At 41.8% G+C, this 13,713-nt stretch overlaps 1 protein-coding gene across 6 annotated transcripts in view; it reads right to left on the reverse strand.

Annotated features, from left to right (window-relative positions):
- Positions 1 to 13,713, reverse strand: part of LOC137536102 (cGMP-dependent protein kinase 2-like) — an 843,621-nt gene that overhangs the window by 631,260 nt on the left and 198,648 nt on the right. The window lies entirely within an intron of this gene.

The raw sequence follows: 13,713 nt of genomic DNA on the forward strand, positions 1-13,713 counted from the left end.
CCGGGCTAACGAGGTGCAACACATGCGCGGAGCGCGCAGCAGAGCAACAGCAGCCGCCTGGATGTGACAATCACGTCCAGGCGGCTTAAATGGTTAAAGGACACCTGAAGTGAGAGGGATATGGAGGCTGCCCTATTTGGTTCCTTTTAAATTATACCAGTTGCCTGGCACCCCTGTTGATCTTTTCAACTGCAGTAGTGTCTGGATCACATACCTGAAACAAGCATGCAGCTAATCCAGTAACACTTCAGTCAGAAACCTGATTTTATTTCCTTTTCAGGGTCTAGTATTAGGGGTAGAGGATCAGCAGGAGACCCAGTTAATTTGCATTGATTTAAAGGAGATAAATATGTCAGCCTCCATATTGCTCTAACATTAGGTGTCCTTTAAATATTACTTGTATTATTTTAACTACTGTTTTATTACTTTAAAAAAAACAGCTCCACCCAAAACTTTTTTGTTCCATTATAAATTGTGAAGGAAGGGATGGAAACAAGTTGTTATTATTGTCTGTGTCCATGAGAATCCTCATTTCCTGTCCCAGTGGCACCAAGAGCTCTAATATGATACTTAACTAAGTTCACTCACTGTGTGACTACTACAGAAATTGTGGTGCACCAATAATAATAACAAAAAATATTTTATATACATGTATATACACGCCATTGTAATAGATTCACACTAGTGACAGAACTCAAGCTTTGTGTAAGGGATAGCGGAGACCATGGCGGCGGTCTCCGCTTCCCAGCCGGCGGACTCCGTCGCTCATGCGGAGCGTCCGGCACAGGCTGGCAGGGACTGGGGGCAACATGGCGGCGGGTCTCACATGGCGGCAAGCGGACTGCAGTCCGCGGGCGGACGCAGACCCGGGGCCTGGCCTCTCCATTACACAGAGGCAGAGGGTCACACGCACGCGCGCAAGGAGGCAGGACTTTTACCTCCTACGTAGGAGGCTCAGCTGACTCCCCAGTCAGCTGACCTCAGGAGGTGTCCTGATTGGTTGGGACTCTGGGGCGGCGCTGGGCAGCTCTCTGGCTACATATAGGGCTTGTGTGTCAGTAGCAGGTTGTCTGCTGTCGTGAATACATTGCTGTGTTAGCGCTCAGACCTTAGCTCAGTGCCCGGGTGTTGATACTAAGGATTTCACACCTTAGTTAGGATTGTACTTTGATATTGTATCTGTGTTTTGACTTCGGCTATTCTTGACTACTCTCTCTCTCTCTACGCTATTGTACTTTTGCCTATCTGACTCTTGTTGCCGTCCTCTGCCTGATTACCGATTACTCTTCTGCCTTCCGCTCCTGTACCGCTGCCGTCATCTCTGTTGCTGAACCCTTGCCTGTCTGACTTTTCTCCCTTCAGTGGAACGTATCCCACTGGAGGGTTATCTCTGAGGCTTGCCTCTCTGAGACGCCTGCCCCAAGCAGATGATTACTGCTAGGGGTCGAGATTCTTCACTCTGCCTGGTTAGATGATCTCACTCACGGGGTTCCCATTCAGAGGTAACCACACCTCTGAGGAATTGCTGTGTGGTGGATATTTCCACACTTCCGTGATATATTACTGTCTTTATTGTGTTCTTTTGCTGGGTGTCCAGAGGTTAGCAATATATCTGATTATCGGTGATTCTGCAGATCATCAATAATCGGGTATATATCTGCATTCTTGGTAATACTGCAGATCGCCAATAATCAGATTCTCTCTGCGTGCTGACACCGATCGTTACATTTTGTCAGTTTATATTCTTTAAAAAGCATCAGGCCAATAAGAGAAGTGATTTGAGTTTTGGGTCACATATGCTTCGCCTAAAGACTTCTACAAAGTTTTTGCTTATGGAGTACATACACAGCTAAAATGGCCAAGTGAGAAGGGTGTAAAAGCTGTCTCCATGATATGGAGGTTATGCAACTGCCCTTCAGCCGGAACATGTGGCTTTTAATGTAAACCCATAAGCAAGGAGGGAAGAAGCACACTGCTCTCTGATGTTGGCAAAGAGAGATGACATCAGGCTCCACTCCAACATTGTTGCATAGTGGCATCACCAGCCATGCTACCCCATTACTAGGATGCTTGTGGCATTCAGCAGGCAAACTCACACAACAACAAAATGAAGTTAACAAGACAAGGATATGGTATTTAAGCATTTTTTTGTACACTTTTTCAATTTTTGATAAAGTGTCTGCCCTGAGTTGACCTTTCTCCTCTAGCACACTAATTTTCTAGCCATCATATATATTATGCATCACTTCACAGATTGCATACATAGAACCATTCATAATAAAATTGGAAGCCCAACTGTGCTTTGGATAGTGTTGAAAGGGGCTCCAGTCTCTGGAATTTTCATTGCTAGATGGGTACCTGTTTTGCATTATTCTACAGACTTCCTGCCATGATGGATTATTATTATTATTATTATTATTTATTGTATTTATATAGCGCCAACATATTACGCAGCGCTGCACAATAGATAAAAGGGTTAACATACAAGGTAGGACATACAGGAAACTCACAACAAAACAAGATCATGCAAATGATTTGATAATACAGTGTCATAGGTCAAAATAGAGCCTGTTCTAGTCCACAAGAGGGGTGATTGTCAGTAAAATTGCATAATCAAGCTGGAAACACTAAAGCAGGCCATACACTGGCTCGATTCACGGCCGTTTCGACAGCAGATCCGATCCTGGGATCGGATCTGCTGCCAATCGCTTGCGCTAAACGCACCCGCCGATCCGATTCCCTCCCGAAATCGGATCGGACCGTCGATCGCGCCGTGCGGGAAATTACCCTCGATCGCCCGGCGGTAGGAGCGCGTCGCTTGCGGCGTACGATTCGGGCCCGATCCGAGCATGTATACATTACCTGAAGCTGGCTCCGGGGTCCTCTTCTCCTCGCTGCACCGCATTTCCGCATGTCCCAGTGTACGCTTATACTTCCTGTGTCACTCCGGTGACCAGGAAGTTGAAATAGAGGGCGCTCTATTTGAACTTCCTGGTCACGGAGTAACACAGGAAGCGCCGGGATGGAGCAAGAACAGCGGTGCGGTGCAGTGCGGAGAAGATGCCCGGGAGCCAGCCTCAGGTAATGTATACGGGGGGGGGGGACAGGCGGCAGGAGCAGCTGAACAGATTGTGATCGGTTTCAGGCTGAAATCGATTCACAATCTGTTTGCAGTAAAGGCAGCCATACGATCCCTATCTGATCAGATTCGATCAGATAGGGATCTGTCAGCTGGTCGATCTAATGGCACATCGACCAGTGTATGGCCACCTTAAGGGAGATGGCCCTGCCAGAGGCTTACAATCTAAAGGGTGGGGGTGGAGACAATAGGTGCATCTGTTGAGAGGGTGTCTAACAGAACATATGGATGCAAGTTAATCTATCCAACTGGAAAGAGACAGCAATGAACAAAAGTGGGAAAAAAGTGTTTTTTTTTTTAGTTGAGTGGAGGTGAATTAGAACCATTGTAGAATCAGTATCAAGTTTTACATTGCCACAATTTTCCTCACTTTAAAGCTCTTACAGTCACTGATACTTGAAGGAGAAGTTCTTTTTAACAAAGCTACAAAAACACTCAGAATCTGAACGTAGTCATAAAATCTCTCCACCTTATTCAAATCAAAATGCTTTGGCTGGAATCAAGCTTCAATAAAGCTCTTTGTACAAGGAAAGCATTTTAGCACAGTGCGTACGGGAATCCTATGCCTCCACTGCTGTTCCATAGCTATAAAAGTGAACAGAGAATTTAGGCCTTAAAGCAGAGCAGATGTTTGCTATTTCTACCAATCACTGCTAAGCATCATATTAAACAAATATCTTTTCAGACATGACTACATTTTAGTGGTATATTAAATTACAATGAACCTATCCCGTGTGCAATATAACTGCATTATAAGACCTCACTTGACATTATTATGTGACAGACAACGGTTGGCCTTTTTCAGGGAGCCCCACTGGAAGTATTTGTTCCTGTTTGGCTTTACTTTTTAATATCAAAGTATGCACAAACAATAAACTAAATTATAAGACAATTTACTATTTGCAATATTGAGTTCCTGTTCTGCTTGGATATGATGCAACACTTTACAGAGCACATAAAAACATCCACAATTGTCCTAATCTCTGAAGAAACTTGCAGTCTAATTTTCTTACACGAGTGACAAGTTGACTAACTGATATGTCTGGGACTAGGCTCAATCATCATGTCTGGGACTAGGCTCAGTTATTTGGTTTAGGCCAAACAGAGCCAGATAACAGCCTCGTTTTAGATGATTTGTGCATTATTTTGAGGCCTGCAATAACTGAAATGATCACAGCCAACTCCCTGCCTCACTTGATACTACAGCATTTGCATTTGGCCTCCTCATTGTCCGCTAAACCTCCAGTCAGTAACTTTGTTCACCTCTGAAATCCCAATTGGAAGGGCTGAGGGGAAAGGCACTTGGATTCCCAGAGTTAAAGAGACACTGAAGCGAAAAAAAAATATGATATAATGAATTGGTTGTGTAGTACGGATAATTACTAGAATATTAGATGCAAAGAAAATATTCTCGTACTTTTTTTTCAGTTGTACAGTGTTTTTTATAACAATGCATCATTCTCTAATATTTGCAGTTTACACACTACAAAGCATTCTAAATGATTTTTACAGAGTAGGCTGTGAACTTTTGACCTGTCCTGTGCAGAACAAAAAACAATATAGTGACTGACAGTTGAGATAACAAGCTTCAGAAGACAAAGCTCTCTGCGACTTTGAAAGTCCTGGAGCTCAATAGCTTATTTTCATAGATATCAACTGGAGTTTCTTAACTCTACCTGTACTGGAAACAATATTAGACTTATATCTCTGCTCCTAATGTTTTATTTCTTAGCTGTACTACACATACAAATCATTATATCATAGTTTTTCTTTTGCTTAAGTGTCTCTTTAAATGTTTTAAAATAAAGGCTGCAAGTACAGATTTTAAAAACTGACAGTCTGCACTAAAAGTCTGAAAGAGGTTCTAGCCCTTTCACTGGAGTTCCTTTTTAAGGAACACATTTACAAATGAACATTAAATTATCTCTTTTAGGGCCTGTACACACTGCTGCGCTTTTAAAATCGCATGCGATTTTAAAATCTCAAGCCTTCATGAGAATAGAAAAAGCGCATCGCACCAGTGTGTACAGGTCTTCACGATTTTCATTATTTTTCAAAAGACCTTGCGATTAAAAAGTGTGTACAAGCCCTTACTCTTCAATTCACACTGCAGCATTTTGCAAAAAAAAAAAAAAAAAGCTTCTTCATGTCAATGAGAGATTAAAACACTGCCATTTTATAGGCTGTTCACTATTTACAGTAAAGTAACATTTGCACTATATCATAAATACATCTATGCTCTCTATAAATGTACAAAGCATGCATAGACTGTAGCTGAGTATTGTGCTAGGTGGTATTGTTAGGTCAATTGCCTAAGCCTATATTGCTCTGGACCTATACATGCAAATACAGTACTTCAGTATTGTGTGAATGAACATTCTTATTTTACTCATTATGGTTAAGTTAAACAAACATGAACTATGAATGTTGCAGTGGTGTCTCTAGATTAATTGATCTGGGCCCACTGTTCTTTTCCCTCCTTTGTAGTCTACTCCTCAATCTCTGTCTCCTCTCCTGCATCCCATTTGTCCACAGTGATCAATGGATTTCTTCGTCCTCCATTTTAAAAATGGCCATTACCCCATAACAGCTTCCTGGTCAGCACACTGTTAAACTGTAATATCACCCACATGAGCCTAAGGGCACGTTTTCACTAAGAGCGGTGCGATGCGGCTACATACCCGCATCGCACCGCAGGTGTCTTGAAACAAATGCATGGCAATGGAAGAGTTTCCACTGCGTGCATGTGATGCGGAGCGGTGCAGTGCGATCCGAGAATCTGCAGCATGCTGCAGATTATCGCACGGCCACATCCGCCCGCAGCCGCGTCCAATCTCCTCCATTGACTTCCGCATCGGGAAATGCTAGGTAGCCGCATTCGCATCATTTACTAGTGGAAACCAGCCCATAGGGAAACATGGACATTACCTTGTAACTTCAGTTGTAACTGACAGCTGCTGATATATAACTAACAGCAACTGTTATAATTCAGTTCTGACAAAATATTGTCAGAACTGGAAGGGGTCACTGTAAGAAGAAAATGGTGAGCCTCTGAGAGGAACTCACTGTGAGGTTACTATGTAATATTCATTTACAGCTACTTCATCTGTTTATTTTAAATACATTTCCTCGCTTCAGGTTCCCTTTAATATTTACCTGATCCAGATGCAGGATTTGCTCTCCCCTTGTAGGATCTGCTCTCCTCTTCTACCACTGAGAGGCGCTGTAATGCCAACATCCTCCACCAAGTCCCAATCACATGTGCCCCTGATGAGTCATATGTAACGAAACATGTTGGGTGAAGTTTGGATGCAGAATTGACAGCTATAAGCAACACGAGGAGTTCCAAACGGTATATCAGCTCTGGAGTGCTGGATTACAGGAGCGCCAATCCACACACAGGAATGGACTACAGGCCAGCCGAGGCCCAACATAAGGAGGAAGAGCCCGTGATTAAAACTCTGTGCCTTATATTCTACAAGGAAATTGTGAGTGTAATTGATTTGATACATTTTATTAAATGAGACGGTTTTGCACTATGTGAAGTTTTTCCTTTCAGGTAATAATAACATATTACCTACAAGAAATACCTCTGTACAAGGGAGAATATTTTAAGTCTTGGTCAGGTCTCCAATCAAGTCTGAGAGAGTGCAGGGACGGCCCAAAGTGTGAATACACCTGAGTGAGGGTCTCTTCGTATGGTGAGTCTCTTTATCATTTGCTGAGCAGTTCAGCCACTGGGCTGCAGGCCACAGGTGCCATTCGGCTACGAGTACATGCAGCCAAATGGCAGTGTTTCACATTTGACACTAGGCGTCGTTACACAGTGGCGACAAAAAAAAAAAACTTCTCTTGCTCTGTCTGAGCATGACAACTGCCATGCTCAGATGCACCTCCATGTAGAGGAAGGGGGGGGTTACCCATGCTACCAAATGCCTGACCAGTGGTGGAGCAGCTGACAGGTGGTGAATTCACCACCTGTCAGCAGCACGTGGAAAAGAGGCCTGATTAAGCGGACATTTCAACTTTTCTTGTTAAAGTGGTAATGCATTTGCATTCACAAGAATATTAAGCTTTTCTATTCCTCTTCTATTCTAAGCACCTCTACTGTCCTTTCAGTATAGGTCCACTTGAACTGCAGTATTTATTTTAAAGGTATCCTTGTTTCTACTTATGGATAGTATAAGCCCATATTTGGTAATCTGTAATTAATTATTTGATTATAACTGGAGGAATGCAGATGTAAATGGGATAAACAAAACATTCAGGTAAGGAATAGCCCATTAATAAGTGAAATGACAGGCTAAATAGTCCTATTTATCTGCCGCCAGCATTCCAGATGTGTGTGGACTCTAATACTTGGTGTGACCATGTTTTCTTTCCAACCTTCTAATAAGGGAATCCTTTCAACTGTTATCTCTCACAAGGAATACCACCCCAGCAATGGTGATGATGTGTTTACCTTTTCTCACTCTGTTTGTAACTGTGCAGCACACTATGTTCCTTGCTATGACAGATGTCTGACAAGAGTTTACCATGCACCCACAGTCTAGATTAAATGCTCCCTTAAGGAAGAAACTATGTACATAAGTTGTACTGGAAAATCATGCTTTTGTGTCTCCAAGAAACTTTTCTCTCCAGCTGAGTTGGCATTTTGTAACATGATCAGAAAAAGAATGTAAGAAAAGTGATTTTTAGGCAAAGTTGTGCTGTTTAAATGCCTGAATCCCTACATCAGTGCAGCTAGAGCAACTAATCACAAAAATTTTAGCACCCCCCCCCCCCCCATTCTGGGTCACTCTGAACTATCTGGGTATTCTGCAGTACTGGTCCAAGTCCTACCCCACAGAGCCATATCAATTACTGCCATACACTGATGAGGACCACAAAGTGTGAAACAGGCTGTCTGCATGTTGGGTTTTTGTGACTGCAAAACGTAGAAGCTATAGGCTTGCTATACACCAAAGGTTCTGGATGTGAACCTGCTCCAGGGGCATAAAGAGATGATTTGCATATTCAGGGCCCTTTCCCACTGGGGCAGTGCCATGAGTCAGACAGGGAACACCGCGTACAATCTCAGAGTTTCCTGAAGGCCTGTTTCTGGCAGTGCGATGCGGTGGGTCACTTAAAGCTGAATTATTGCAGATACCGTCTGTTTTAAGAAGGTGAGTTACATTTAATGTCAGAAAATTCAAGAAATAAGTATTTTTTCTAACATCTGTTGTACACAGTGGTAGTTCTGGGGGGTGGGGGTAGATGGTACACCCCCCCCCCCCCCCACTGCTGCGCTATAGCCCCATGAAATTGGCAACATTATTTGTCACCATCGCGGAGGTAAACACAGGGGAGAGGGATTCCCTGTTCAAAATGCCCGCAAGGGGCGGGCATTTTACCGCTATGTATATAACATACCCCATTGTCTCAAATAATAACTACTGAAACTAGATTTCATCGCTTAAATCTAGCTCTTAGCTCTTAGGGAGTCACTCTTTACGATGTCTGCCAATGGTTCTTATCCAGCAACTGCTCTGTGTTCTCCTCCCCATTGCTATGAATGCCTCTCCTACTTCCTGGACTCAGAGTAGAACAGGAAGAGATATGCAGAGATGGCTAATCAGATCATACTAAAGATCACAGGTAAGTGTGCACAGAATTGGGAGGCAGTTTTCAGGGAGAGGAATGGGGAGGCTGGCAGTCACGTATTAGACACAGGAAAGACACATAATATTTATACTGCACTTTTCTCCTGGCGGACTCAAAGCTGCTGCCTCTAGTACGGGCACTGTAATAACAATCCAAACAATTGTATAGTGCTTTTCTCCTGTCGGACTCAAAGTGCTCAAGAGCTGCAGCCACTGAGACACGCTCAAGAAGCCACGCTGCAGTGTTAGGGAGTCTTACCTTGAACTCCTTACTGAATAGGTACTGACCCTAGCCAGGATTCAAACCCTGGTCTCCCATATTCAAGGCAGAGCCCTTAACCGGTATACTATCCAGCCACTACACTATAGGCAGTGGTAGTGTTGGGGAGTCTTGCCCAAGTCTCCTACTGAATAGGTGTTGACTTAATGAACAGGAAGAGCTGAGATTGGAACCCTGGTGTCCTGTATCAGAGGCAGAGTCACATACTAGAGCTGGTATACAGAGCACACAGTAGAGTTGCTGCTGAGAAGAAGTGGTTGTAAACAAAAGGTTGCAAGGTGGTCCATATTTCTCTTGAGATGTGCAAAATCAGTTTAGCATTACATTTGCATTATTGATCAGGGAGAAATTAAGCAGTGATTTAATATATTTATAAGTACTATTATCCTTTAAGCTTATTCGTGAGTACATGCCGTATCTGTATATTGTAAATCGATATCACAGTACAGCTGTCCTAGGTACATAGACCAGGGCTAAAAACTTTTATTTACATTCACAAAAATGTTTAAAGTAGGAGAAAGCAGATGCTTGAAAGGGTCTTAAGCAGAAGAATTATTTGACGGTCTTTGTTAAATTACTCTTAAGGATTTAAGAGAATGTATGCACTGAGAAAGGGTTTCGATGCTTAATGAAACATTGGTGGTGCTGTTGGCTAGCTATCAGTGGAGCTGGTGTTCACTTGTTTAATAGAATCATCTTGAAGTTTTTTTTCTTTTAATCCATTCTGCAGATATCCTCCGTAGTCTCTATATAAATTATGCTTGTTATAAGAACCTGGTCAACAATTTGTGTTATTTTTAAAATATTTTGTTTGGATTAGGGCTGAATCCTCTCATCTCAGATCGGCACAGTTCATCACTAATATATGTATATTCCAGTCATGGAAAGAATTTTAGACATGACTGTCTTCTTAAGATGGAAGGAATTTACTGTTATTCAACATTATGTCAGCAAGAAGGTACTCCCATGCATATATGCAAAAAGGGCTTCAGAAAATCTTGGTGTTGGTTGATGCCAAAAAACGCCTCACTTTGCAATTGCAAATTTCCTGGCAGTGTAGATTACTATTCCCCCTCCAGCCCGCCATGGACTCAGGGGTAGAATGCAATTCGGTTGCCAGGTTTTTTTTTTTCGTAATTTTGGGCTCTGTCTTTTGCCGGCACCCAAATTACCCTCTGAGTGCTGCTATAGCCAAAATTCACATTACACTCAATAGTGGTGCTGAGCAGCGCCCTAATGTCTGACACCCTTTTTACCTGTCTTGACTCCCACAATGCACCATTTCTGCTTAAAGAGTGAGTATACAAGTAACTTTGTTAAAGCTAGGCACACGTTTGCAGTCTCTGGTTTGTAGTATGCTGTTATGTTTTACAGAGCCATAAAATCCAACTTGCAGACAGCTGTTTATGGGCTCTATGGCCTAGTGCACACCAGAGCGGTTCGGCAGCGTTTTGCGATCCGTTTGCGGATGTGGAAACGCTTGGGTAATGTAATTCAATGGGTTGGTGCACACCAGAGCGGGAGGCGTTTTGCAGAAACGCATACTCCCGGGCTGCTGCAGATTTTGGATTGCGGAGGCGTTTCTGCCTCCAATGTAAAGTATAGGAAAAACGCAAACTGCTCTGAAAAACGGCAGTTCAGAGCGGTTTTTCAGGCATTTTTGTTACAGAGGCTGTTCAGTAACAGCTTTACTGTAACAATATATGAAATCTACTACACAAAAAACGCTTCCCAAAACCGCAAAATGTTAGGTGAAACGCTACAGAAAAAGAAGAAAAAGCGTTTCAAAATCTGCTAGCATTTTGCGGATCTGCTAGCGGTTTTTGGTGTGCACCAGGCCTATGGGTAGGACTTGGAAAAAGCATGGGAACCAATTACGTCATGGTGATCTACATTCACTACGATTTTATAAGGGGCTAAAAGAAACCTAAATGTATTATTATTATTATGCACTAAATGCATTCCTTCTCCTGACACCTTACACACACACACATACATACATATACACACACACACACACACACACACACACACACACACACACACACACACACACACAGACACACAAAATCTATGCCTTAATACAGTGGTGGCTCCAGCTTACATTTTTTTGGGGGGGTACAAAGGGGGCATGATGGCTGACTGGTGATCAAAATCGATGTTTGTATGGCGAGCTTTAGATATTGTTTGCCTAACTCAGGTGATAAAAGTAAAGCCAACTCGTTCAGCAATGATAGGAACCAAGTGTAAACATCACTAACAGAACTCAGAGGCTTTTGAGAAGAGCAGATTATCCAAATGATGGTGCTATTATTGAAGAAAAGTTACCTAATGATGCATTTGGCTAGTTTGCTGGCATGCTTCAATCCTTACTTGCTAGCAAGCTGCTTCTGTGTGGACAGATCACAAAAAAAATAATTCCTGTCTCCAGCCTGTATCTCGAGACTTTACAAGTAAGGGGAGGGGGAAGAGGTGGGTGGCAGGAGGGAGAGAAACACTGTGGGCCATATGCAATTCACTTTTTCTCCTGAGTTTTCTCCTAGTTGCTATTTTTACAACTTGTCATAAAATGCCCTTTAAGCCACTAGCAAGCAAGAAAATACTCAAAATACATTTCATAGCACTTGTTCATTAACTTTTGGGTACTTTTTCAATTGTAAAGTGCTGAAAATTTAGTTTACAGAGAAGATGAAAATTATCTCCTAGGAGATAACTCAGGTGAAAAAATGAATTGCATATGGCCCAGTGTGCGTAATTTCTTATTTTACTTGCTAAGCTTTGCTGAAGGATAGAGCTTGTATTTTACAGACAGGAAGATTTGAATCAGGGTTATTACCCTGCTTCAAAACGTATTTTCTGTAAAATACACGCTCTAGTTTATCAGCCAATTTAAAAGAAAAAAAGTAAGCTTTCAGCTTCTAAGCCTTGTTTAGAATCCACTCACATTGACTGGCAATGTTAGAACATACAATCAGAAGGAGGTAGAGAGATTTTTTTTGCAAATATAAGTGTCATCCAGGTACATAAATTACAAGGGATCTTGCAAGGATTGCGAGGCATTTATAGCAAATAGATAAGACCCTTGGTTTACTTAACTCTTGCATAGACTCGTGCTGGCATGGAGAGTGTTGTTACAGACCCTATCCCAGCGATGACTAACCTTGGCACTCCAGCTGTGGTGGAACTACAAGTCCCAAGAGGCATTGCAATACCCTGACAGATCTAAGCATAACTTGGGGAGGTAGAGGCATGATGGGATTTGTAGTTTTGTCACAGCTGGAGTGCCAAGGTTAGCCATCACTGCCCTATCCTATTCACTGTACACCGCTGGAGCCTGTAAACAGTTAACTGTATGTTACAGAGCGCTAGGAGGCATTCAGGGGGGATAAAGTGATTCCTAGGGGGTCCAGTGCCCCAGTGTGCCCCAATGTAGCGCCACCCATGGCTATATATAATTTTCCCTTCTTAAAACAGAAGATCTGTTATTGTATGCCTATAGCCTATTTATAGTCTATTAATTTCATTGAAACACAGAATCCAATCTGAGACAGCTGAGACTGCATTTTATAATACATTCATTGCAATTACTGTTGACATCATATGATGTAAACATGACCTTAGCTAACTGAGTTTAAAGCTAAATCACTAAAAATTAGGTCAAGGAAATCAAACTTCTGTTTACTTGGGACAGCGATTTTGGAAATATTTTTGTATGCTGAAGTTGGAATAGGAATTTCATTGATAAGGTGAGAATAGATCTCATGAGAAAATTCAGAAGAAATGTTTATTGATTCAGGGCAATTATGTTCCTAAATCAAAGCTGAAAAGAATGATTGTAATAAAAATGATTCTAATAAAAAAATGAAAATGACAACATTTTTATGATACTTTTACTTGTCAAATTCCAAATTCAGGAGAATTTTTTTTTCTCATAATGCAAAAGTAAACTTTCCATACTATGCTTTAGGAACGTATAGCTGAATATAATTAAATCAGGAGAATTTTTTTTCTCATAATGCAAAAGTAAACTTTCCATACTATGCTCAAATAGAAAGGAATGTGTTATTGTTGTATTAAATGAAAAGGAATGTATAATTGTATTATTATTACTGCACATTAAAGGACAACTGTAGCGAGAGGTATGTGGAGGCTGCCATATTTATTTCCTTTTAAGCAATACCAGTTGCCTGGCTATCCAGTTGAACCTCTTCTAATACATTTAGCCATAGTCCCTGAACAAGCATGCAGCAGGTCAGCTGTTTCTGACATTATTGTCAGATCTGACAAGAATAGTTGCATGCTTGTTTCTGGTGTGATTCAGACACTACTACAGCCAAATATATCAGCAAGACTGTCAGGCAACAGGTATTGTTTAAAAGGACATATGACAGCCTCCATATTCTTCTCACTTCAGTTGTCCTTTAAGTGCTAACAAATAAAATTAGTATTATTATTACTAAAGTCTTACATGGTATCTGTGAAAATGTAATATGTAACACAGAAGCAAAGCAGGTGGGGCACCAAAAATGTTTTAGGACCTCGTCATACAGAGGGATCAGAAGATAGTCAGAGATAAGACTTATAAAAGCTTATATGCTTGGTACAGTGTATTGTTAGGGTGTCAAACAGCCTAATCCGGTGAGAAAGAATCC

This window comes from Hyperolius riggenbachi, chromosome 10, assembly GCF_040937935.1.
Source record: "Hyperolius riggenbachi isolate aHypRig1 chromosome 10, aHypRig1.pri, whole genome shotgun sequence".
Classification (NCBI taxonomy): Eukaryota; Metazoa; Chordata; class Amphibia; order Anura; family Hyperoliidae; genus Hyperolius; species Hyperolius riggenbachi.